Source organism: Mirounga leonina, unplaced genomic scaffold, assembly GCF_011800145.1.
Source record: "Mirounga leonina isolate KUSES-001 unplaced genomic scaffold, KU_Mleo_1.0 Mir_95, whole genome shotgun sequence".
In the NCBI taxonomy this organism is placed as follows: domain Eukaryota; kingdom Metazoa; phylum Chordata; class Mammalia; order Carnivora; family Phocidae; genus Mirounga; species Mirounga leonina.
In genome coordinates, this window is record NW_023270865.1 from 7,502,437 (window position 1) to 7,530,428 (window position 27,992).

The window sequence follows — 27,992 nt, forward strand, 5'->3', positions numbered from 1 at the left end:
CTTCTGCTCTGACTCGCGGAAGAGACGCGGATAGCCTCCAGGGAAAGGCGCCAGAGAACAAAAGCCCCAAAGACTGATTCCCACTGAGCCCATCCCCCGCCATAGGGGTGCAGGGCAACTCTGCCCAAACAGGGTTGCCTGAGTAACAGCGCGGCAGGCCCCTCCCGCAGAAGACAGGCTGGGAAAACAAGAGGCCAGCAACCCTAAGGTCCCTATAAAACAGGTGCATCTTGCTTGGGTTCTGGTCAATAATTTGGACTCTACACATTCCCTCAAACACCCATCAACAGAATGACTAGGAGGAGGAGCCCCCAAAACAGAAAAGACTCAGAGATTATGACTTATGCTGCAGATTTACAAATGGATGCAGATATAACCAAGATGTCGGAGATGGAATTCAGGCTAGCAATTGTGAAGACAATGGCTAGAATGGAGAAATCAATTAATGGCAACATAGAGTCTCTAAGGGCAGAAATAAAAGGTGAATTGGCAGAACTTAAAAATGCTATCAATGAGATCCAATCCAATCTAGATAATCTAACAGCTAGGGTAAGTGAGGCAGAAGAATGAATAAGCAATCTGGAAGACAATATAATAGATAAAAAGGGAAAAGAGGAGGCCAGGGAAAAACAACTCAGAATCCATGAAAATAGAATCAGAGAAATAAGTGACACCATGAGGCGTTCCAATGTCAGAATAATTGGAATCCCGGAGGGAGTGGAGAGAGAGAGAGGACTAGAAGATGTATTTGAGCAAATTGTAGCTGAGAACTTCCCTAATCTGGGGAATGAAACAAACATTCACGTCCTAGAGGCAGAGAGGACCCCTCCCAAGATCAAGGAAAACAGGCCAACACCCCGGCATGTAATAGTAAAACTTGCAAATCTTAGAACCAAGGAAACCATCTTAAGGGCAGTTAGGGGGAAGAGATTCCTTACGTAGAGAGGGAGGAACATCAGAATAATGTCAGACCTATCCACAGAGACCTGGCAAGCCAGAAAGGCCTGGTAAGACATATTCAGGGTACTAAATGAGAAGAACATGCAGTCAAGAATACTTTATCCGGCAAGGTTTTCATTTAGAATGGATGGAGAGATGCAGAGCTTCCACGACCGGCAGAAACTGAAAGAATATGTGACCACTAAGCCGGCCCTGCAAGAAATATTAAGGGGGGTTCTATAGAAGGAGAAAGACCCCAAGAGTGATATACAACAGAAATTTACAGGGACAATCTATAAAAACAACGTCTTCACAGGCAACATGATGACAATTAATTCATATCTTTCAATAATCACTCTCAACAGGAATGGCTAAATGCTCCCATAAAACGGCACAGGGTTGCAGATTGGATAAAAAGACAGGACCCATCCATATGCTGTCTACAAGAGACTCATTTTGAATCTAAAGATACATCCAGACTGAAAGTGAAGGGATGGAGATCTATCTTCCATGCCAGCGGACCTCAAAAGAAAGCTGGGGTAGCAATTCTTATATCAGACAAATTAGATTTTAAACTTAAGTCTGTAATAAGAGACACAGAAGGACACTATATCATTCTTAAAGGGTCTATCCAACAAGATCTAACAATTGTAAATATCTATGCCCCCAACATGGGAGCAGCCATCTACATAAGCCAACTGGTAACCGAAATAAAGAGTCATATTGATAACAATACGTTAATTGTAGGAGACCTCAATACTCCACTTTCAGCAATGGACAGATCATCTAAGCAGAAAATCAACAAGGAAACAAGAGCTTTGAATGATACATTGGACCAGATGGACCTCATAGATATTTACAGAACATTCCACCTAAAACAACAGAATACTCATTCTTCTCGAGCACACATGGAACTTTCTCCAGAATAGCCCATATATTGGGTCACAAATCAGGTCTCAACCGATACCAAAAGATTGAGATTATTCCCTGCATATTCTCAGACCACAATGCTCTAAAACTGGAACTCAATCACAAGAAAAAAATTGGCAGAAATTCAAACACTTGGAAGCTAAAGACCACTCTGCTCAAGAATGTTTGGGTCAACCAGGAAATCAAGAAGAACTTAAACAATTCATGGAAATCAATGAGAACGAAAACACATCAGTCCAAACCCTATGGGATACTGCAAAGGCAGTCCTAAGGGGGAAATACATAGCCATCCAAGCCTCACTCAAAAAAAATAGAAAAATCCCAAATTCACCAACTAACTCTACACCTTAAAGAACTAGAGAAAAAGCAACATATGACGCCTAAGCCATGCACTAGAAGAGAAATAATTAAAATTAAAGCAGAAATCAATGAATTAGAAACCAGAAACACAGTAGATCAGATCAATGAAACTAAAAGTTGGTTCTCTGAAAGAATTAATAAGATCGATAAACCACTGGCCAGACTTATCCAAAAGAAAAGAGAAAGGACCCAAATTAATAAAAGTATGAATGAAAGGGGAGAGATCACAACTAACACCAAGGAAATAGAAACAATTACTAGAAATTATTATCAACAACTATATGCCAATAAACTGAGCAATCTGGATGAAATGGAGGCCTTCCCGGAAACCTATAAGCTGCCAAGACTGAAACAGGAAGAAATTGACAATCTGAATAGGCCAATAACCAGTAACGAGATTGAAGCAGTGATCAAAAACCTCCCAAAAAACAAGAGTCCAGGGCCTGATGGATTCCCTGGGGAATTCTACCAAACATTCAAAGAAGAAATAATACCTATTCTCCTGAAGCTGTTTCAAAAAATAGAAACAGAAGGAAAGCTTCCAGACTCATTCTATGAGTCCAGCATTACCTTAATCCCCAAACCAGGCAAAGACCCCAACAAAAAGGAGAATTTCAGACCAATATCCCTGATGAATACGGATTCCAAAATCCTCAACAAAATCCTAGCTAACAGGATCCAACAATACATTAAAAGGATCATCCACCACGACCAAGTGGGATTTATCCCCAGGATGCAAGGGTGGCTCAACATTCGCAAATCAATCAGTGTGATAGAACACATTAATAAGAGGAGGGAGAAGAACCATATGGTCCTCTCAATTGATGCAGAAAAAGCATTTGACAAAATGCAACATCCTTTCCTGATTAAAACTCTTCAGAGTGTAGGGATAGAGGGAACATTGCTCAAGTTCATAAAATCCATCTATGAAAAACCCACAACGAATATCATCCTCAATGGGGAAAAGCTGAGAGCCTTTCCCTTAAGATCAGGAACACGTCAAGGATGCCCACTCTCGCCACTATTGTTCAACATAGTACTAGAAGTCCTAGCAACAGCAATCAGACAACAAAAAGAAATAAAAAGGTATTCAAATTGGCAAAGAAGAAGTCAAACTCTCTCTTTTCGCAGATTACATGATACTTTATGTGGAAAACCCAAAAGACTCCACCCCCAAATTACTAGAACTCATACAGCAATTCAGTAATGTGGCAGGATACAAAATCAATGCACAGAAATCCGTTGCTTTCTTATACACTAACAACGCAACTGTAGAAAGAGAAATTAGAGAAACGATTCCATTTACAATAGCACCAAAAACCATAAGATACCTCGGAATAAACCTAACCAAAGAGGTAAAGGATCTATACTCTAGGAACTACAAAACACTCATGAAAGAAATTGAAGAAGACACAAAAATATGGAAAAACATTCCATGCTTATGGATCGGAAGAATAAACATTGTTAAAATGTCTATGCTACCCAAAGCAATCTATACCTTCAATGCCATCCCAATCAAAATTCCAATGACATTTTTCAAAGTGCTGGAACAAACAATCCTAAAATTTGTATGGAATCAGAAAAGACCCCGAATCGCCAAGGAAATGTTGAAAAAGAAAAAGAAAGCTGGGGACATCACGTTGCCCGATTCCAAGCTATATTACAAAGCTGTGATCACCAAGACAGCATGGTACTGGCACAAAAACAGACATATAGACCAATGGAACAGAATAGAGAACCCATGTATGGACCCTCAACTCTATGGTGAAATAATCTTTGACAAAGCAGGAAAAAACATGCAATGGAAAAAAGAGACTCTCTTCAATAAATGGTGCTGGGAAAATTGGACAGCCACATGCAGAAGAATGAAACTCGACCATTCTCTAACACCATTCACAAAGATAAACTCAAAGTGGATGAAAGACCTCAATGTGAGACAGGAATCCATCAAAATCCTAGAGGAGAACATAGGCAGTAATCTCTTTGACATCGCCCACAGCAACTTCTTTCAAGATACATCTCCAAAAGCTAGTGAAACAAAAGCAAAAATGAGCTTTTGGGACTTCATCAAGATAAAAAGCTTCTGCACAGCAAAGGAAACAAAACAAAGAGGCAACCCACAGAATGGGAGAAGATATTTGCAAATGACACTACAGATAAAGGGCTGGTATCCAAAATCTATAAAGAACTTCTCAAACTCAACACCCAAAAAAGAAATAATCAAGTCAAAAAGTGGGCAGAAGAGATGAAAAGACACTTCTCTGAAGAAGACATACAAATGGCTAACAGACACATGAAAAAATGTTCATCATCATTAGCCATCAGGGAAATCCAAATCAAAACCACATTGAGATACCACCTTACACCAGTTAGAATGGCAAAAATGGACAGGGAAAGAAACAACAAATGTTGGAGAGGTTGTGGAGAAAGGGGAACCCTCTTACACTGTTGGTGGAAATGCAAGTTGGTACAGCCACTTTGGAAAACAGTGTGGAGGTTCCTTAAAAATTTAAAAATAGAGCTACCCTATGACCCAGCAATTGCACTACTGGCTATTTACCCTAAAGACACAGATGTAGTGAAAAGAAGGGCCATATGCACCCCAATGTTCATAGCAGCAATGTCCGCAATAGCCAAACTGTGGAAAGAGCCGAGATGCCCTTCAACAGATGAATGGATAAAGAAGATGTGGTCTCTATAAACAATGGAATATTACTCAGCCATCAGAAAGGATGAATACCCAACTTTTACATCAACATGGATGGGACTGGAGGAGATTATGCTAAGTGAAATAAGTCAAGCAGAGAAAGTCAATTATCATATGGTTTCACTTATTTGTGGAACATAAGGAATAGCATGGAGGACTTTAGGAGAAGGAAGGGAAAAATGGGGGGGGGGAATTGGAGGGAAAGATGAACCATGAGAGACTATAGACTCTGAGAAACAAACAGGATTTTAGAGGAGATGGGGGAGGGGGGATTGGTTAGCCCGGTGATGTGTATTAAGGAGGGCATGTACTGCATGGAGCACTGGGTGTTATACGAAAACAGTGGATTGTGGATCACCACATCAAAAACCAATGATGTATTGTATGGTGACTAACATAACATAATAAAATTAAAAAAAAGAAAGAAAGAAACTAAATGGCTTGCCCAAGATCAGAGAGCTAATTCTTGGTGACCTATCTAGAGCCTAGCCTCCTGATTCCCAGGCTCTGATGGCTTGCCCTACACCAGGGCCAAGCATGGCCTTCTCTCCTGGGATGGGCATCCCCTTATCACAACCTTCTCTCCTCCAGGCTCTCTGAATTGGCAGGAGTCGCAAGAGCACCTGGCCATCATATATGGGAAACAACGGGCTCTCAGGATGGATTTGCAGGCAGCTGTGGAATAGGTCTTTATTTGTAGGATTCCAGAGAAGTGGGTTCCAGTGTGTCACGTTTATTAACATCGGTCTCGGAGCTTCTGCATACAGTGCTTTATCAATACACACGCATTATGCATCACACCTGGTTTGTGAGCTGCTGTATGAAGAAGCAAGGCCTGCAGCAGCAGAGCGGATGGCTTCAGTCACCGTGAGCCCCCCAGGCAATGACCTATGACCAAGACCTTCGACGACGTTCTTGTCATTCCTACCGCGAGGCCGTATAAAATGAATTATTTAGAAATCAAATATTGAAGAAAGGACATACACAGCAAATAGGAAATATGCAATAGATTTGTTTAGCCCATTCACAAAGCCAAATGTCCTTCTTGGAGTTGGCCTTGCGGGGGGCAGGGGAGGGGCGCGATGCACATTCATGCAAATTAGCATTGTGCCAAGAGCCTTGATTTATTTCAAAACCATGAAGATTCCATTGCTCTTGGTGAACTTTAGAGATTTTCTTTAAGGGAATCATTTGTTTGCTATTGTACTGAATGACACTTTATCTTCCGTGCGTGTGTGTGAGTGTGCACGCACACACGTACACACACTTTAATTTAGTCTTACAGCCTCTCATCCTCGCTAGTGATTTTTATTAGTTTAGTTTCATACATATTCAAGGAGATTTGTAAGTCAAATCCTTTTTTTTTTCTTAAGGAGGCTTTATGTTTTAGAAACTAAATAATATATTTTTATTTTTTTAATTTTTTATGTTAGGCTCTGCCCCCACAAGTGTAGCTGCCATCTGTCACCACACAACACTATTACAATACCACTGACTACACTCCCTCGTTTGTACCTTTCATCCCGTGACTCATTCACTCCATGACTGGAGCCTGGATCTCCCACTCCCCTTCACTCATTTTGCCCATCCCCCCATTATTAAAATTCTGTACTGTTAAATGAATTTTTAAACCATACACTAGACATTGTATTAACCGTTTAAAGGGGGAGAGTAATTATAATGAGTTTGTTTGCATTCCGTTAAAATCAGATACGTGAAATGAACTATATCCCACCAACTGTCCCTTGCAGGATGGATCGGTAGAGAAGAGCTGCCTGTGGTAATGTGAGATGTTCACTGGCTTTCTCATAATCCCCAAAGTGTCATCTTCCTTCCAAATTCTGAAAACTGACTGGTGGATCAGGCATGACGATGGCTGTTACGAGAAGCAGATCCGGCTGACATTCCAGCTGTGCTCACTCACTCATGGCTGGAACCTGGGCCATCCTTCCTTTAACTCCAGATGGCATTCTTTCTCCTTAGTCAGGAAATTTTGTTCGTGATGGGTCAGTTTCTCAGATACATGGATCTGATAAGGATAAACAAGCTTTTCAGTTCTTTGGTTCTACATACCAGCCCTCCTTTTTTATATATCCTTGGTTAGCACTGATTCCTAGTTACTGGGGTCAGAGAACGGAGTGATGAACTTGATCAAATTGCTGGTGCTGCAGAAATCTGGCAATGATGGGAACCTGATGACTGGCCCATCAGGCAAGTCATCTAGAAGAGCATAACTTCATAAAGATGGTATTAGGCATCAGATTTTGTTTCCTGTTTTTGTTTTTGTTTTTGTTTTTACTCTGAATCAAATGTAAAAGCATGGTCCAATGCTCTTTGTTGAAGTCAACCAACAGACCAACATGAAAGAAATGAAAACACCCAAAGGTGCTTTGTGGTGAAGGCCCCGGTGGCTTCTTGCAAGCTTTTATCTGCCCCCGATCACAACTTCCAGATCTCACTTAGGATCCCGCTGCTGCTGGTTGGGTTGATGTTGGCCAGAGGCCCCACGAACTCCTGCCTCTGCACTTGTCCTAGAGCAGCTGGGGAGCACGCCTGTGCAACACCCCATGGGGGTCCTGTGGCAGGTGAGCCTCTCCAGAACCCACAATCTGCCCCACAGGCCCTCACGTGAATGCACTCCTCTGATCTCCTTCAGGGGGCTTCAGTGAAATTCAGAAGAGATCACCGCAGACTAAAAGAAAGGAAAGCATCCTAGAGAAGTCTCAATGTAAGCTGGGCCTCGAAACATGGGGAATAGAATGACCTCCCTTAATGTCGATCCGTGTTCCTGTTTTTCATCATCACCCCTCCCCCACAAGGAGTCTTTTTAGGCTTCTCCTAATCATCCCTCCCCAAGACATTTTAGCATCTGTGGGTCCGTTTATGCACCATGACCCTTTAAAGGTCCACAAACCACCGTAATATCTAAGATTTTTTCACTCCCCACCCTGAGAATCAATTTTTGCCTCCTTGGGGGAAATATCACTGTAAGGAACACACATCACATGAGTTTCTCTTGTATCAATGATATTCTTCTGATAGCTTACCCTACTGCTGGTAGACAAATTCCCCTTTCAGAAAGATCTTTTTCAGTGTGGGTTACTTAAGAGAATGTTTGAATCCTCTCAGGGGAAAAAAATGGAAGCCCCCCAATAAATGAGCTGTGAGCTGGCAGAAGAGGAGACACTTCATCTCTGCCGTGCTTTGCTTTTTTAGAGCCAGACGTCAAGGAGTCCAGATGTCTTAGAAGGTTGGGAGGCCGCCCCTGAATCACGGGGAGAGGCTGGGCAGTGGGAAGAATGACCTTCTTAGAGCAGACATTACCTAGAGATTGGGAACATTGTTTAGTGAGCTAGATTATTACTTCATGTCACTCTTCGGTTTACCCACATTTGCCATCTCTGAATTCGTGAGTGAGCAAGGGTAGGAAAGTGAGCTGAAGAAGTAAGATGGGAGAGTGGGCCAGTAATGACATGTTCAGTGGGACCAGTGAGGACCGCTCACTCCTTCCCCTGAAGTAGTATAGACAGCTTCATAAAGGAGATGGAAACTAAATACTGCCTATGTCTCAATTTTGCATAGAACTAACAAGTGCTTATATCCTTGACCTTAACTGACCCAAACTAGCCTGCCTCCTTCCTTACTTTACTAATTCCCTCAACAAATATTTGAGTGTCAAGGATCTGTGACTACTGTAAAAATGCAAAGGTCAAGATTGACCCACTTTTCCCCCCAAAGAGCCCACAGCCCACTGGGAAAATTCAGATGATTTGATTAGTAGAATTGGTGAGTAGAAGCATAAGGTTCCCCACAGTATTTGCTCCAGCTCCCCACACTGCAACTCACCGAGAGACATTCATGGTTTGTTTTTCTTTAAGGATGAACCCCCCGCCTTTGAATAACTTAATCTCATTTGTACTTCCAAATTCATTGTGTTTTTTTTTTTTAAAGATTTTATTTATTTATTTTGAGAGAGAGAGAATGAGAGACAGAGAGCATGAGAGGGAGGAGGGTCAGAGGGAGAAGCAGACTCCCTGCCGAGCAGGGAGCCCGATGCGGGACTCGATCCCGGGACTCCAGGATCATGACCTGAGCCGAAGGCAGTCGCTTAACCAACTGAGCCACCCAGGCGCCCCCAAATTCATTGTTTTTAAGGAGCCTAATCAGGTGGCTTCTAGTCAAGCTGCTACCTAAATTAAGGGCTCTCCCCTCATTTCGCTCGCCCCACCAAATCAGTGATCACAAGTCAGTGATCAAAGAAACAATTACCTTTTACAAGATTTGTTTTTAATTCACGTGTTTGCTCCTCCTTGGGAATGCAGCTACTGGGAGCGCATCTGATCAGCCCTGCTGCTCTGTTACCTGCACGAACAAACAGGCACCAAGCAGGTGGCCTGACGTTTCCTTCACCCTGGACACCTTAAATCTCAAGAAAGTCAAGTCTGCCCATGGGATCCTGGGAAGCGGGGCCTTCTCCAAGCAGCTTTTGAGGACACGGGGTTGTCCAGAGAACCGGAGAGTGGAGGCTAGTCCTGAAAGATGGAGGAAGCTGGAACTTTTTTTCCTGGCTAGTTCTTAAAGGTATTATGTCAGCTTCCTAAGACAATCTCCCCATCTGCGGACCTTTTCACATCATTAGAACAAACCTGAGTCAAGAGGTCCCCTTGAGCCGGCCTCCAGAGCCAACCTCAGCCACACCACCGCCAGGCAGGAGCCTGCTAAATTTGCTTGTCCTGTTCCAAAGTGACGGAGGTCGACACAGTGGCTAGCCTGCTGAATGATTCTGCAGGAAGCCCAATTCTGAAAGCCCATTTCTTAGCCTACAGAAGCTCACCTACTGAGTCCTCCTACATGGTCAACACCTCTCTCCAGCAGGAGACCTGCATCGTAATGGCTTGTCCCAAAGCTCACACTCCGTAGCCTCCTCCAGATGACCCTCACCAAGTCACAGTCCTCTCCTGTAGGATTCTGAGACCTTACCTTCTCCATATTAGAGCAGAAGTGCATAGAGCCAGAAGACTTTGGCCTGCAAGCATGTTTCAATGGTATGGTTCTCAGATTTGAGATTTCTCAGCTTCCATAGTCTAAGCAACTAGGTCGGGGAAAATTACCTGGAAGATTAATCGTTAACTTTACCCTTTATCCTTAGCTGATCTCAGGCTGTTTATCAAGTGGGCCTCTAATGCTGGAGATCAAATTGGTCTCCAGCATTGAAGAGAAAATTCATTTTGAACATTCTGAATTCTTGAGTCCTCCCAGAGCTGCTGCCGGGTTTCAGGAGAACTTGACTTGGAGACTGCTCCCTGTTTCAAAGCCCTTCTGGCATTAGGCCACTTGATGCTTCTCTCCACTACAGGAAGTGACAAGGAAGTCACTCCCACGGTAGAAAAAAACATCAACTAATTACAAGTGTATCTCTCACTTGTCCTTTAGGAAAGTTCCAGAATTTCATCAGACCCCCAAGTCCCATCACTTCAAATAAGAAAAAAAAATGTATTACCACTTAAATGAGTCACTCACAAAAACATGATACCAACTACTGTTCTTTGATAAATTTCCCCCATCATCTTATATTTTCCAAAGATGAGCAAAGAGCCTCCATTAAGTCCCATTTTATTTAATTTGAGCTCAAATTTAAATGCAATGGTTCCCTTAGAAACTACTGCAACCTGAAACTTTTATGGCCAGTTTCTAGCTACAAACTCAAGGTTGTCTATGAACATAAGCTTTAAAATAATATTGAAATAGAACTTAAAAACTGAGATCCTAGTGTTTTTGTAATAAGGACCTATTAGTAATGAAACAAAAAAGATAAGGAAATAAAGTTTTGTATCTAAAACTGAGTATGCTGTTTCATAAAAGCCATCCCTCTGCAATGTGGCATCTATGTAGCTGAACACACTGATGTCTCTTGAAATTTGCTGAGAATAAATTTGAAATTGCATTTCTGTGAAAGTATTTGCCTATCCTCTAGAGCAATGGTTCTTAACTTTTGCAAAGATCCTTTTTGAATACCAAGAAATTTTAGCAGGAACTCCCACATGATCGCGAAAAGTACAGAATACAGGTGGAGAGAGACACAGGTCTTTGCATGAATGCCACAGCCCCTGGGGAGTCTGGGTCCCACCAGCTGGCTTCCACTGATCCTGTGCTCTGATAGCCATAAAATCATCCAGAAATGACTCCCTCTGCGCAGACATTCTAGAACATGGCTCATATTAAAACTTCAGAGATCACTGTGTCCCCACCAGACTTGCCTACACCAGAAAACAAATGTCCTCCACGTTTTCTTTTGGTCTCAATACATAGTCTACTCTTGATGTGTTACACCCCGTAAACTTACCTTTCTAGGACTCTCTAATTAAATCTAAAAACCGTTCACCTTCTTCTCCAGCATAGGCTTGAACTGTGACAATGCAGAGGATTTGAGAAGGACCTTTCTACATGCAAATAATAAATGTGATAACTTATCATCCCCTCCACTGAGATGATTATCCACATAAATCTTAGCGGTGCCATTGAGAGCGGCATTAAATCATCCTACTGGTCCATGGCATTGTGGGTGATAAGCTGGCATTTTTATATATTTAACCCTACTGCACTCTGACAGGAAATCATACCCTGTTTGTATGCAGGAATCTCTGCAAGAAACCCGGGCCCAAACCAACCCAGCTCAGCCTCACCTAGCTCGTGGGCACCGAATGCAAAGTCATGCTGCTTCTCAACCCCTTAGGCCCCAAAGGTTGCTTCTACAATGAACGTGTTGCCCTTTCGAGAGGGATTTTCTAATTTCCACACTCCCTGGAAGATCTTCCCACTGACAAATGGGAATATTGTGCGCTCTTTAGAAATTGTTCTTCCCAAGCTTCTGGCACGCCTCACAACCTGTGTATCGTTCTGCCTTTGGGTCACAGAATCATAGACATCATCTGGGTGGCATGAATTCAGAGGATCCACACACTTGGATGGGGGGAAAAGGTACATCTTTATTGTCACTAAGTTCTAACTGGAATTTAGCAATTCCTTCAAATGCGAATGCAAGCAACAAACCACAGTTGTCCCAGAGACTTTATCACCAAGAGAAATCACAGATATTTTCATTCACATTCAGGTTGCACAGATATCTCAAACTATTTACTGTCATCACTATTTCAAAATTCAGGCAGCTGTGAGACCTGCCATGAGAGCCTAAGCTTGCTTTCACTATGGTAATGAGGAAGCCTGTAGATTGCTAAATCACCAGTTTGATCCATATATTTGCTAATTATATTTTAACAAAATTGGTTCCCTTTGTAATCCTGTGTGTTTTATTTTATGCATTTAAAAATAAATTAAAAATTTATTAAATTTTTTTGGAGAAAGGGTCCCTGGGACTCATTAGATGATCCAGGGCATAAAAAAGGGTAAGAATTCTTGCCTTGAAGTGAGAGTCTTTGAATGGTCATTGCTGCTACTGCATCCTTGAAGACCCTGCACTTGGCTCCATTGCTCTCAGAACCCTACAACCTATGAGCCCCCTGCTTACGTATATGGGGCTACACCTGTTTGACCTCCATGAGCAAGAGACATTCTGGGCAGAAGCTCTGTCCAGCACGGCCCATCCCGAGAGTCACCCTTTATGGATCCTTCCCCAGCATCTCATTCTTAGGGGACATGGCATGAAGGTCAGACAGCACCCAAAAACATGCCCTTGCCCCTTCATTCATTCCAACCAAAGGTGAAGAGGCCCTTGGAGAACATTTCACTTGCCTCCTAATTCCACAGTCAGGACAATGGAATCCCATTGGCAAAATGACCTGCCTCAAAATCCCATAGCAAGTAAATTGCCCTGATGCCCAGGAAAGGTCTCTTTTCTACAACTACACACAGAGACAGATAACAGCAATGACCAGCATCTACGTTGTGCTCATTCCATACCAGGCACTAAGTTTTAAGTGCTGTACGTATATCAGTTCCTTTAATTGTCATAATGAATCAATTGAGTAAGTTCTGGGATTATCCTCACTTTATGGATGGGGAAACTGAAGTCCAGAGGCCAAAGGGACTAACTAGGTGACACCAACCAGTAAATGATGGAGCCAAGATTCAAATCAGGGAGTGAGACTGCTCTCAGTCCAGAATCATCTGCCTCTCCAGCCACCTCCACCAGGCAGTCTGAAATTGAAAGAAACATACATATCAATGCTCAACGTGTCCAATGCTTAAGTTCCTACAATGGTAGTTATAATCATTTGTTCCAAGACACACGTAAAATACTGTGGACAAATATGAATTAGATGGTAAAGACCAGACCTTCAGGAGTGAGGGAAGGAGCAGAAAATTGTAGCCCGAGGGGAAGAGAAGCTGAACAACCCAACCCACATTTGCAATGACCTACTGGCCATCTCCAAACCCGTAAGGTTGAAAACTGTATTTATTGTCTCTTTCCCCCCAGATTCATCCCTGCTCCTGTATTCCTTTACTCCATGAAAGTTGCTACATTCAGCTTCTTCCACCTTCTTTCTTGCTCCACTCCTCCCCCCTCACCCACAAACCCTGTCAACCTGCCCCAGAAATATCTCCCACAACTCAAAATATGCCTCGAACACTGAATTTAATTCCTTCTCAAAATGAGCCCCAGATGACCAAAGAAAATCTGTACCGAGGCTGGAAAACTGGAAAGGTTGAAAATGACATTCAAATGAGATTCAAGGATTTTCCAAGCAATAGAGGGAAGTGAGACCAGCCACAGAATAGGATACTCTGGGCCCACTACCGCCCAATGCAGGGAAACCTACTTGGGAACAAAGGGGAACAATGGCAAGGAAGCCACCAGCAAGTTCTAGCTTGGAGAGCATGAGAGATGGGTTTTTGTTTTGCCTACCTCCCTCCCTCCTTTTGGAGTCCCCCCAAAATGGGACGTGACACCCCCTGACCACAGAGTTGAGTGTGTGACCAAGCTATGTCACACAGATACCCTCCTGGGAATTCAACCTTGAGGGGTACATGCAGGAGATTGACAGCCACACCCTGAAGAGGTGGTCCAGAAGCTCTTGTTTCTAAGATCCCTAGAACTGCACCATGTCCTGTCCTCCTGAGGCCCAGTGGCTCCATCTTCCTTTGACTACATGAAATACTCCAGTGTCCTGGGTGTTTGTTGTATTACTATGCTTCATAATATACAGGTACACTAAATATATCCTTCTACTTGGATCAGTATTTCCTAGTCAGTGTTAAAGAAGAAAACAGAAAAAACAAAAGAGAATTCCTAAAAGAGGTTTGCTTTCCAAGCAGTGGGGTGAAACTCATCGCAGACTCAAATGAGAGGAAAAACTCATGTGCTCGTCCTGCTAAAGACAATGGAAACCATAGAAATTACTTAGAGCTAAGGAAACAACGTCTAGTCAAGTAGGGAGGGAAGTTAGTGCAATCTCAGGGAGGTTGAGGGTTTTGCTCAACTCACAGTTAATTCAATAACTGGCGAGAATTCATTTGAACCCTTAGGACATGGGCTGCAAGACCATCCCAGTTGAGCGGGGTGAACTAGGAGTCCCTATCTTCCACCTACAGAGGACTATAGAAAGCTCCATATGTCCATCTCAGGCACAGAAAGATCTGGCCATCCAAGGCATGGGTCCCAGACAAAATTCTCCTAAAGAGAAGCAACATCTTTCTGCTTAGGATGAGAACCCCAATATACCCAGAAGAGTATATTACTCAGCTCAGGCTGCCATAACAAAATACCATAGACTGGGGGGCTTAAACAACAGAAATTTATTTCTCACAGTTCTGGAGGCTGGTAGGCCAAGATCAAGGTGCCAACATGGTCGGATACTGGTGGAAGACCTTCTTCCGGCTTGCAGAGCACCCTGCCTTCTCACTGTGTCCACATGTGATGGGAAGGGAAAGAGAAAGGGGGTGGGAGGGAGAGAAAGCAAAAAGAAACTCTAATCCCATCATGAGGAATCTACGTTCATAACATCACCTAAACCTAATTACATCCCAAAGGCTCCATCTCCTAATACAATTTCCTTTGCGGTTAGGGCTTCAATATATGGATTGGGGGTGGGGGAGACACAATTCAGTCCACAGCAAATGGTAAAATGACTTTTTCACTGAATATCATTTAACCTTTGGAAGATCTTAAGATGTGTATAATCCATCTTAAAATACTCTCACATCCACAAAGCAATGCTATGATATGTTGGTTTAAGTTACACCCTGGGCATACTCAGTGGCCTCCTGGAGAACCCCAACCCTCAGTCCATGTTCTCACCAGCAAACCCATCCCCCAGGACAGCTGCAACAAGAGCCTCAGCCTCCCAAATCTCCAACCACATGCAAAGATTCTCTAATATAGAGAGGCTCAGAAGGGGGCTTTTGTTGGTAAAATTTGGGGTATTAAAGCTGTATGACCTAGTAAAATATGTCAGTAACAGCCCCCAAGCTTCATGAGCAGGATAGATGAAGAACCCATAAATGATGCCATTGACATTTGATGCCGTCAGATTCCCGTGTCCAGCCCCTGTGTTGGGAGGAGTCTGGCCTGCGGGTAATGTTGTATCTTCCTCAGTGAACCTTCTGTGCAGTGTGATTAGACCACCCACGAGACAAGAACTGGCACTTGAGCTCATAGACTCGATAATAGGAGTTTGTTTTGATAAATACCCATAAGGAGGATTTGGCTTCATACCTTCTTCCCTGTAACCAGATTGAGTCTCGATCACCTGCCTGCAAGAACCAGTTCTCAGCAGGTTAGAATATCAATGCTCGTGTGTTACACTGGGGAAAACCTGTGTACGTCTAGGATGTAAAGTGTTTGGGGATAATTTGGTCTATCAGAACCAGTGAATGTGCTGAGTCCATGAAAATGTACAATTTATTTTAGACCTGAGATTTTAAGCTAAGAGAATCGGGCTAGGTTTGTAAAGAGCACTGGGATGCTTAAGAGAACTTGAGATTTACGATATCCGTAAGTTTAATTTATCACATCAACTACATAGGAGAAATCAAATATATTATATTTATAAATGCAGTAAAAATGTTTAAAGGAATTTAATTAACCAAGTTGTAAAGGGGGCTGATTATTTAAGGTAGTTTTGTCTGTTCGACTGGAACACTAGTAAAAGCACCCTTGAATAGGATTGTTAAAATTCAATGGATTTATAAAAAGAACAATCAGATTTATAAGTGGGACTTAGAAGCTTAAGGAAAACAAGACTTCTGCATTTTTGTATTTGAAAAAATTGAAAACTAATCTAAAAATCCACATAGATGCAAGCCATCCCTTTTAGGGGGAAAAAAAAAGCCATTTTAAAGACCCAAACACTCATATCAAGAAATCAGAACTTACGAGTCACTGCTAATTTTGATATTCGCATTATTTTCCCACAGAAGGAACCAGTCCTGGGATAGTTTTGACTATGCACCCCTAATAGTAAAACAATCTTGAGAATGTATCCTTTACTACCCATCTCGTTATTGACATGCCATGGTGCACGCTGCGAGGCACCGCCCAGAGCCCCCTCTGACAAAGGACGAATTGCCTGGATGCTCCAGGTGCTGTGGGCAGACAGCCTCAGTGGACAGACCCTTCGGGGACACCTCAGCTACACAGAGCCGCCTGGCTGACTGCATGCCCTCCCGCACCGGCCCCACCCAGAGACTCTTCCAGAAGGGCCTAGCCAGCTGGGGCCAGCTCTGGACGACTCTCAAGGTCATGCCCACAGTTGACCTAAGCTGTTGGGGGGACTTCATCAGAGCTGATCTCTCCCCCTTTCTTCAGCTCTCTCCCACAGAGGTCAGTGCCCAGGATGGTCCCCAAAAAACACCCTGAGTGACCAACTCCTTCACTGCTCAGGAAACCCACCCTACGACACAAATTGTGTGCACCAGCCTCTCATTGGCTTTGTGAAACATTAGCCATGTTTAAAATCTTTATGATTTTAATATCTTCAGAGTGGGAAACAGGAGAGAGGAGACCAGAATTCTGGTGAGCCATAAAGTATGGCTAATCGGGAGGTGAGCTGCTAGACGGTCTATACTCACAGGGTTAGACGGCCTCACACTCTACATGACATACTCTATTTCCTTCGGAGACACATCTTTTCACCTGGCTCTGCCTCTGACTTGGCTCCTGGCGAGGCAACTGTCCTTACATCATTGCTCTCAGGAGCAAGCCATCAAAACTACCAGCATCAAACCCTTTCAGGGCGAATTTCTGCTTCCAAGAAGTGAGTAGATGTACATTTCCCAACTCCTTCTGCTAAGTACAACAAAAAAACCCTGGACATTACATATAAAACAAACGTTAAGGAGACTCCAAACAATGGAGAGGAATCTGACAAATTGGATGAAACTCTAGAATTATGCTGAGTGGGAAAAAAATCCACCTTAAAACATTACATACTGTATGACCCATTTATAGAATATTCTCAAAATGACAAAATCTGAGAAATGAAGAACAGACTAGTGGTTGCCAGGGATTAAGGAATGGCAGTGTGAGAGGGAAGTGTGTATGTCTATACGGAATAATATGAGGGATCCTGATGGAAATTTTCCGTGTCTTGACTGCATCCATGTCTATATCCTGGCTGTGATATCTCACTGTAGTTTTGCAAGACGACACCATTGGGAAAAACTGAGTAAAGTGTGCACAGGGTCTTTCAATATTATCCCATATAACTGCATGTGAATTTACAGTTATCTCAAAATACAAAGTTTAATTTGAAAAAAAAGAAAAAAGCATTCAGGATGGATGTTAGCAATTGAGAAGAAATGCCTGCAGATGAAGCAAAATACTTTTTAACCCCTCGGAGCCAAATGGTTGTAGGGGAGGGTTGGAGAATGGCAAATCAGATGCCTTCTGCGATTTTCCATAGTTGACATCAAAATGGCAAATCAGATGCGTTCTGTGATTTTCCATAGTTGACATCAGAGATGGACTACCATGAAACAAATAAAATGTAAGCTGTGGGACCCCTCACCTGCACAGACCCTAGCGAGGCCTGGCATGCACCATAGCAGGGTATCTCCTTGAGTAAAATTTGCAAAGGTAAGATATTCAACCAGTGTTGGTGGGGATTGTGATCTTCTACTCTGCTTCGTCTCCACCTTGCTTCTCCTCCTGTCGGGTGGGGTAGAGTGGCCACAGGTCTCTTGGGGACCTTGTTAAGGGGAAGCTGAATAGGAGAAACAGGTTGTCTGGTTGGTAGATGAGGTTTGATGAGGTTCCTATGGCTCAGAGTCACTTCCACGTCTAACCACATCATCACAGTAGAGGAATGTGGCCAGGATTTCCCTGCCACCCACCGTGTTACCTCATAAAAACATAGGTCCAGAGGCCACACTCCAACCCAAACATTATCTACAGTCCCCGTTACAGACTGAATTATTTATCGCCCCCCCCAAAATTCATAGGTTGAAATCCCAAGCCCCAGTGTGACTGTATTTGAAGAAAGGGCCTTCAAGGAGGTAATTAAGGTTAAATGAGGTCATGGGGTAGGACCCTAATCCATAAGACTGGTGTCTTCATAAGAAGAGGAAGAGAGGGGCGCCTGAGTGGCTCAGATGGTTAAGCATCTGCCTTCAGCTCAGGTCATGATCCCAGGGTCCTGGGATCGAGTCCCGCATCGGGCTCCCTGCTCCTTGGGAGCCTGCTTCTCCCTCTGCTTCTCTCTCTCTCTGTCTCTCATGAATAAATAAATAAAATCTTTAAAAAAAAAAAAAAAAAAAGAAGAGGAAGAGAAAGCAGGATGCTCGTACACAGAAGAGCCCATGTGAGGTCAGAGCCAGAAGGCAGCAGTCCGCACATCAAGGAGAGAAGCCGCAGGAAAAAACCCGAACCTGCTAACACCTTCATCTTGGACTCCAGGACTGTGAGAACAAAAGTCTCTGCTTCGGGACGCCTGGGTGGCTCAGTTGGTTAAGCGACTGCCTTCAGCTCAGGTCATGATCCTGGAGTCCCGGGATCGAGTCCCGCATCGGGCTCCCTGCTCGGCAGGGGGTCTGCTTCTCCGTCTGACCCTCTTCCCTCTCGTGCTGTCTCTCATTCTCTCTCTCAAATAAATAAATAAAATCTTAAAAAAAAAAAAATTAGAAGTCTCTGCTTCAGCTGTCCTGTCTGCAGTATTTTGTTATGTCAGCTGGAATAGACGGTTACATCTCTAACACCTCAAACATGAGGGCAGTGGAAAAAAAACAAGGTTGGAAGTGTACAGAGCCTGGAGCTGGTCGGTGCAAATTTCTCCCAGGCATGGGGCGCCTGGGTGGTGCAGTTGGTTAGGCATCTGACTCTTGGTTTCGGCTCAAGGTGTGATCTCAGGGTCCTGAGATTGAGCCCTGCATCAGGCTCCGAGCTCAGCGTGGAGTTTGCATCAGATTCTCTCTCCCTCTCCCTCTGCCCCTCCTGCTTGTGTGCTCTCTCTCTCTCTCTCTCTCTCTCTCTCTAATAAATAAATAAATAAATAAATAAATAAATAAATAAATAAATATATTTTTTTAAAAACCTGCAAGCAGGAGCTCAATTACCATCAGTCCAAATCTGAATGGAGGTGGTCTTCTATAGAGAAACTCAAGAATGAAACGTGGGGCGCCTGGCTGGCTCAATCAGTACAGCATGTGATTCTTGATCTCAGGGTTGTAAGTTCGAGACCCACATGGGGCGTAGACATTACTTAAAAAATAAATCTTTAAAAAAAAAATGAAATGCTTGCAACTAGAAACACACCAGACCCTTTTATGAAAATCCCACAACGAGAATCGCTCTGACTTAAGAGGACAAACAGTACCTCAAACTGCGGGTGCTACAAAGCTCTCGGTGGGTGAAGTCTCACACATTCCCATACACGACATGGCTTTCTCAGGTCCCCACGGCATCCCGTCCTGATGCAATCTGGCCGGCGCAGGTGAGATAGCATGCAAAGTCAAACCGAAGCTGTAAGATGCGCTGGAGAGTCAAGTGCTCTGAGGACTCACTGAACACTACATCCAAAACTAATGATGTACTACATATTGGCTAATTGAATTTAAATAAATAAATGAATGAATGAAATCTATGCTCCGGGGGCAGTCCCTTAATATCTGAAAGACCTTTTTCAGAAGCCCACATTGCAAAGCCTTCAACTTCCACTCCCAGATTCCACGAGAGGGTTTGCTAGAAATAATTTTTTTGTTGGTGAAATGAGGGTTGTTCAAATCTGTGAATTGGCTGGAATATTTCCCAGCACCATTGCTCAGGCATGAGCAGGGCACGAGAGTCTGGTGAGCTACATAACAGCACGCCTACAATCTTATTAAGTAAGTCTGGCATGCCACGAAATTGCTAAGGATTCTGTTGTGAGGTCTGACCTTCAGAGAGCCTAAGGACAGACAGCGGAGCCTTCTCTGAGCTTCCAAGGACAGGTTTTGTGCTCCTTGCTAAACAAAGCTTGTTTGGTGGCTGAATGCATTATGAGACTTGCTTTAACTGGGGACACTTGGCGATGAGGTTACAGAGGGCAGGAACTAGAGCCTTCGCCCACCTCTGCTCTCAGGAGGCAACCTACTTCCACAAAAACGCCAAACAACCGTGAAGACACAACACACCATCTGCAGCCCGGCCCCCACCCAGTGACTGACCTCCAGTTACCATCATCCCCCTCCCAAACCAAAGCCCCTTCTCCCGGACACCCAGGGGATAACTGATTCAAGGGCCATTAACCAAGGCATGAACCTTCATAATCATGAGACGCTCTCTCCCTGGTACAAATATATGAATGAAACGGTATTGGCATAGATTCAGCTTTGGGGAATTCTTTTAATTTTGCCCCAGATAATTAGCTTATTTGTTTCTGAAAGTGGCCCAAAACTTCTCCATTTGGATTCTGCTACTAACAGACATATAGCGGTTGCTAAGCATCAGCATGCATTGTTATTTCTTCATCTAATTTAAAATTCTCAGTTTGCAGTAAAGGTCTTCAGAGGGAAGTTATTGTTCGGGGTGGGCCAAATACTATTTTTTCACTGTAGCCCATTCAATTTAGAGAAGAAATTACAGCGTACTGTTTAATCAACATAGAATGATTTGTACAGAACATTTAACATCTTCTTGAAATGTAGCTGTCTTTTTCTACTAATCAGATCTACTTAATTTATCTTAAACTTTTCCGAGGAGATTTCCTTTCTCCTTCTATCCTTGCTCCTTCTTCCATTCCCTCAACTCTCAAGCCAATTTACAGACACCCTTTAGCATGGGAACTGGGAGATCTGGGGGGAAGATTTGGAAACATAAGAGACACTCGTATTACCCTGTAATTTGTCATGGGAAAGAAACCTCAAGAAATCCGGTCATCATTCTAATGAGTCACTTACCCAGCACTCTAACTTCATTAGAAGGAAGACACATTTAACATACAAGTTTTCTGTTATGAATGCTGCAAAATTAATCAATTGTTTGTTCTAGTAACAGTCTGGCTCAGCTTCAAGTATTTGGGAAGAGTGTTCCTAAAGCGCCCTCCCAGAGGACAGGACGTCGCATTTTTTCATTCACCCAACAGTATGTCTTGACATGAAGATTAACTTCTTGGCAAAACTTGTTGGAAAGTAAGTACATTTTCACAAAACAAGTAAAGGCATTCCTGCAGAGTGACCCTCTCATTGTGTGTTCAGTGTATTGAAACATCAACTGAATCAAAGTCGATTAAAATAGACTTTTCCTTATCTCGATTCCTTGGAATCTGGAACAATCTAGAATAAAAATTCACAAGTTTAGGCTAATGGAAGAAAAGAACAATAAAAGCGAGTAAGTGGGCAAAAATAAGTGGAATGTTTTAGGGGAAAGGTAATTTTGTTACTATAACAATATGGAGAAAATCTGATTTTCATAGCAGTAAAATCTCTCCCAGGACAGACAAGATTGATTTGTGTTGGCTTAAAACTTTATTAAGCCTCCTGGTTTGTGTGTGTGTGTGTGGTGGGAGGAGACTCCCCAGAGACTATGTTTAAATTACAGCAGAAAAAATGGTCAGTATGTTACTGGGGTGGGGGGTCAGTTTAGTCATGGCTTTCGGGATTTGTTTCCTTAATGGAGGTGTGATTTTTTTTTAGGGGCTACAGGTAGGGGTGGTTGGCAACACCAGACAAGAAAGCTTGGAGGAAGGGCCCAGCCTTCTCACAGAGAGGTTGTACAAAGGTCTGCTGTAGGTATGAGGCCCCAGTCTTCCCTAGGGAGGCAGTGAGACACGTATACAACCAAGTATACCTGAGTTCCAATCTCAGCAGTGCCGTTTTAATCCTGAGAACTTAGCCTGATCACACTTATCCCTATCTGTAAAATGGGAACATACGCACATTAACGAGTTAATAGGCGGCCTGTGTGATCACAAGGGACCCCCACCCCCACCCTGCTTAAAAGTCACTCCCCCCCCCATTTGGTTTAATGCTCTGCTGTCATTGTCTTGAAATTCCCAATCATTTTTGAACACGGGACCCTGTACTTCCGCTTGATCTGCAACTCACAAATTCTGTAGCAGGTCCCCAAATATATTAAGTATTTAGAACAAGTCCTGGCCCGTTGTCAAGGCCACCTGTAACTTTTATCTCCCTTCGCCTCGCACAGAATTTTAGGAAAATTCCCAGGAAGCAGACATGGTAGTGAAGAACAGGGGAGCAGGGAGAGGACAGGGGAGCCAGCCTGGTGCATCCAGTACTCATTCCCGCAACATCCTGCCCACGGGGCAGGATGAGACAGAGGCTGCGCGGGGGGATGCAGCCACATCTGGGCTGTGTGGCTTTGAAGTCTGGAGAGAAACTATATGGGCTGACGGGGAGGTCTTTAAGAATCAATTTAGTGGCTAGCTGATAGCACGTGTGATGAACACATCAGTTATTTACACACCAACAGGTGTTTAAAACATGCAAGAGACCAAGATCCTTTATCCTTTTAAATATTTTGAGTATCAGCCCTCCCCGCCCCTCTGCCCCTGCATCACTCACAGGGCCCGAGACAAGAGTGGAGTGGAGGCCCATGAGCTTTACATCTAAATGTGGACAAGTTATTCATCAAGCCAACAAACATGCACATTATTGACTCTTCTACCACCTTGTCAAACACACCTTCAAATGACCTGGAAGGCCAAGCTCAAGTCTAAAATTTCTTTCATTTCTCAAAGCTGCTCATGTGTCTGAGTGCGCACATTCCTCTCCTCGCATGTAAGCTCCAGTTATCCCTTATTCCTGTAACCAGTCAAACCTCGGCCACCCTTGGGGCCTGCAGACATACATAGAGTGGGATGGGCCACTCAGGACAAACCCAAGGAAGACACCAGCTCGGGCCTGGAAAGCAGGATTAGGGGTTTTGGACAGGGAGCTCCGGGACCTCAGATATCCAGGATGAGGTCAGAGAGGAGGGTCGGGGCTAAAGGGGGCCACTGCCTTTTTGTCCCCAGACTCTTCATCTGGTGAGAGAGGCATGGCTGGAAGGGAGTCTGGACAGGTTGAACATGGACCCTGAAATCTTGGTTACACTTTGAGTCTGTGCCCTGAAGTCAACCTTAAATAAAATTGAACTCATGCTCCTCTCATCACATATTCACACACTCCACATTATTAGTAGCTTTCTGTATAGAGAAATCCAACTTCTTTGGATTCAAGTTCATATCCCCAATTGTGCTCCCAGTTACCCGCACCCCCCCACACACATACACAGTGCCTGCCTAGCCCCAGTCTCCCCTCACTCCCCCACCCCCTATCAGCTCTGTTCCCCTCAGGTGCCCCCCCAAACATGTCGGGTGAGCTATACGTTGACTCACTACCCAGTGATGAAATCTCAGCACCTCGTTCAGGAACAAATGGGTTAATTTATATTGTTGTGCTACTAAAATTAAAATATTGAAAACATATCTATTATAAATATGAAGGTCACTAGAAAAAAAAAGAGAGATTTCATCATGGCAAATGGAGCTCATGAGTATTCTAAATATAGCCTTTGTCCAGGGACCTTTTAGAAAATCATTTTTCTCATGTTGCCCTTTGTATGTGACAAATACTGATTTGAGTTGTGTTTTGAATAACAATGAAAATAATGCCTTAGATAGAAGTTTACTCTTACACTTAAACTATTTAACACCCTAGAATATTGAAAGAACATTGCACTTATAACTGAGCTTGGGGGTCCTGCTTTTTCGTAGCCATACAAGTTTTAGGAGCCATACAAATTCCTCAACCCCTCTCTCTCCCCTACTGTAAAGATTCATAAAAGTTTGTTACCCAAAGACAACAAAAGCACTAATTCAAAAAGATAAGTTCACCCCTTTGGGGCGCCTGGGTGGCTCAGTTGGTTAAGCGACTGCCTTCGGCTCAGGTCATGATCCTGGAGTCCCGGGATCGAGCCCACATCGGGCTCCCTGTTCAGCGGGGGATCTGCTTCTCCCTCTGACCCTCCCCCCTCTCATGCTCTCTCTATCTCATTCTCTCTCTCAAATAAGTAAATAAAAAATCTTTAAAAACAAAAACAAAAAGATCAGTTCACCCCTGGAAGCAAACCCAAGCGTCCATCAGTTGATGAATGGATAAAGAAGATGTGGTACCCAGGCATTCACGCGTGCATGTGCAAGCGCACAAAATGGAATGTTACTCAGCCATAAAAAAGGACGAGATCTTGACATTTGTGACAATATGGATGACCCTAGAGGGTATTATGCTAAGTGAAATAAGTCAGAGAAAGATAAATACCATATGATTTCATTCATATGTGGAATCTAATAAAGAAAACAAATAAAAAAACAAAACAAAAAGCATAATCAGACCTACAAACACAGAGAATAAATTGATGGTTGCCAAAGGGGAGGGAGTTGAGGGATGGGCAAAATGGGGGAAGGGGAGTGGGAGATACAGGGTTCCAGTAATGGAACGAGCGAGTCCCGTGAACAGAAGGTACCACACAGGGAATACTGTGAATGGTACTGTACGGTGTTGCTTGGCGACAGACGGTAGCTACGCTTCCAGGAAGCACAGCAGGAAACAGAGAGATGCTGAATCACTACGTTGAACCCCTGACGCCAATGCAACATCATGTCTCAACTATACTCAAATTTTTAAAAAAGAAGTTTGGAAATAAGAGGTTTAGAAATCTCTTAGGTAATCAAGTCTAATCCCTAAATTCCACACTTGAGAAAACTGAAAACTTGGATCTGTTACCTATGTGCTGACGTCACCCAGCTCTCTGAAGAAAGGTTCCCTGTGAGCCGTTGTCCATGGGTGAATGTGGTCACCCCCAGGGGTCCTTCTAGTTCTAAAAGTCAATGGTTTTTAAGAAGAGCAAAACATTTCAGTAAGCCATCATCCCAATTAGCACATTTGACTTCTCATAACAGATTCTTTGTTTTAAAAAAAAATGGTTTTGTAAAAAAAAAAAAACAAAACAAGCAAACAAACAACCAATCAGGTCTTTTCTATTAATTAAGAAATCAACAGAATAATAAGAAAAAACTGAGAGATGACCAAAGAGGGAGCATGGAGAATTGGATTCTGGGCCCTATTCCAGAACATTTCAGAGTGGGCCTTGGCCAGGTACTAACTTCAGCAATTCTGTGGTCCATAACTGTCACCGCATCTGAATGGGAACAGCAGTGACAAAAGTCCTTGCCTGGCTGAGACTAAGACTGGAAAAACAGTCCCTCAGAAGGATCCTAGTATTTTTTTTCATGAGCAACAGTACAGGATTTGGGGGGTGGGGGAAATATATATATTATATTTTAATGAAGAAAATCTGATCAATCATACACTAATGGACCATAAGCATGTGACAATATTTAGCACACATTTCCAATAGACACAGGCCAAAGGAATATGCCCATAATTGGTGGACTGACATTTTAACATGGGAAAACAGCTTTAATTTGTGTTCTTTACTGGGTCCTTCTAAAACCCAGCCTTTCAGAAAGAAATCTCTAGTGATTCACTGCTAATGTTTTTTTAAGTTCCTAATTAGTATGGCCATCAGGTATCATCTGAAGAACCTATTTAATTAAGAACAGTTCATAATATTAAGGACAACTGAGCTGTCCACAGCGCCAGGCATCAGGGTGAACACTGACCCTTGTTTTATTAGCATGAATTGTAGGTAATAGAGCGAGATATTTCTGCAATAGGGACTGTTAACCACAGAGGCCCAAATGGCCTTGTGTCCTTTGTCCTTCTGCCTGGAGTGCTCACTCTCCTGCCCTTTCAGCTAGCCCCAGCTAGCACACTCCTACTCATCCACAACACCCCACTGAAAGCCTAACCTCCTCTGAGAAGCATGCGGAGAGTGCATCCCTCTATCTACCCCACCTCCTGTGCCCTGTTTGCTTATGTGCATTCCCACTGGACTAGAGTAGGTCCCTCTACGGCAAGGGCCAGTCTTGCTTACCATTTTATCCCCAGGGTGCAGCAGAAGACCCTATGCAGTGAGAGGTCAGGACACATTTGCTGGATGAGTGACTGGTATAGCAACAATTCTGGTTGCAAGAATGAAGATGCTCACCACTGCCTTTCTTTAAGGAACAGACACTCACCTAAACAATTCATTCAAGGGTGTTTACAGATAGGAGGTTCAGCAAGTTTTCTCAGGAACCACAACTTGGAACCAGAAATGACTTAGAGCTGTGAGTTTTTCCAACCTCTCTTCCTTCTTCTCTCCAGGCCCGTTCCTCCTCCTACTCCTCAGGCACATAAGCGTTCTTCCCCTTCTTGGGCGTGCTGCCCCTGGCTGGCTCAAGCCCAGCCCCACATGACCTTCAGTTCTGTTACTTGAAAGCTCTCCTTCCCAAGGCCACCAACCTTAAAAGCCAGCATGCTCAGCTGCAGAAAGTAGGTATAACCCTGGGTGAAACGTTTCTCTGGGTCGCCCAGCAATGGAGAATCAGTTAAAACCTTTTGCACAGTGTATGAACTGAAGGTTTGTGTCTGCGCCCCATCCCCCCCAAAAAAATCATGCTGAAGCTGTAAGCCCCCAGTGGTGGTTTCTGGAAATGGGGCTTTCGGATTTGGAGGTGATTAGGTTTAGAGGAGATTATGAAGATAGAGCCCCATGATGGGATTAGTGCCCTTTTCTATGGAGAATCAGGAACTGGACTCCTTATCTTTCTATGTGAAAACAGAGCAAGCAAGCAGCCATCTGTAAGCCAGGACAAGAGTTCTCAGCAGAACCTGACTATGCTGACACCCTGACCTCAAACCTTCCAGGCTCCCAGAACTGCCAGAGATAAATGTCTGTTGTTTGAGCCACACAGGCTGTGGGATTTTGTTAGAGCACCATGAACAGACTAAGACACAGGGCATCTGCCTCCAGTTGTCGTCCAGATAACAGATGGCAGAACCCAGGACTGGGTTCCCTCCCTCCCTCACCTCGGCCTTGACCCAACCTGAGCCACCTCTGGCTCTGTGCCCCTGCTCCTTGCACTTCCCCACCCCAACTCCCAGGGAAGAGGGGAATGCAACTCCACGGCATCATTTGGGTGATGCTTCATATAGCAAGAGTAAGCCATCAAAGCCTGACCAACATTTTGGTGGTCAGGCCACCAGCCTCCCCTGCCAGGACATGTGTCCCAGGACTAGGACTGACAGGAGACTCACACACTTGCAGAAGTACTCTGGCTTTCTGTGACTCTTTGTGGTATAGAGACAATAGCTTGGATCCAGCCAGCTGGTTCCCTAGACTCACAGCCCAATCACAGCCTCTGGGTCATCTTGTTACAATTATGAGAAACAGAATCTGAATGGTCACTCATCAGCCAATGACGTTACCTCTCGTTGGCCCAAGCAGAGACATCCAGTGGTAGAGAGTCACTAGATGGTGGGGTGGGGTGCTACCTAGGCATGTCTTCTGCATCTTCTGGGGTGGGAAGTTCCCCCAGAAGGTAGCATGGGCTCCTTGGTACCCCAAGCATATCTGGCAAACATTTACTCACATATCCAAAGCTAGGTAGTTCTCCAGGAAGGATTTTCTGGCAAACCAGTGATGGTGTGGAAGGCCAGTTGGTATTCCAGCCATGAGGGTATTTAGTCATTAGACCAAACACTAGTGCTGAAAGGTGCATATCACTGATGCTTTCTACAT

General features: G+C 43.7%; 1 long non-coding RNA gene across 2 annotated transcripts in view; it reads right to left on the reverse strand.

The window, feature by feature from the left end:
- The window catches only part of LOC118006223, a 58,138-nt gene extending 44,805 nt beyond the window's left edge, over positions 1 to 13,333 (reverse strand). Inside the window, exon 1 of one of the 2 annotated variants that reach the window (XR_004677996.1) lies at positions 13,000 to 13,333. This is a non-coding gene — a long non-coding RNA (uncharacterized LOC118006223). The remainder of the gene's footprint in view (positions 1 to 12,999) is intronic. The other variant, XR_004677997.1, reaches the window with a different exon arrangement.
- Positions 13,334 to 27,992: the final 14,659 nt, after the last annotated feature.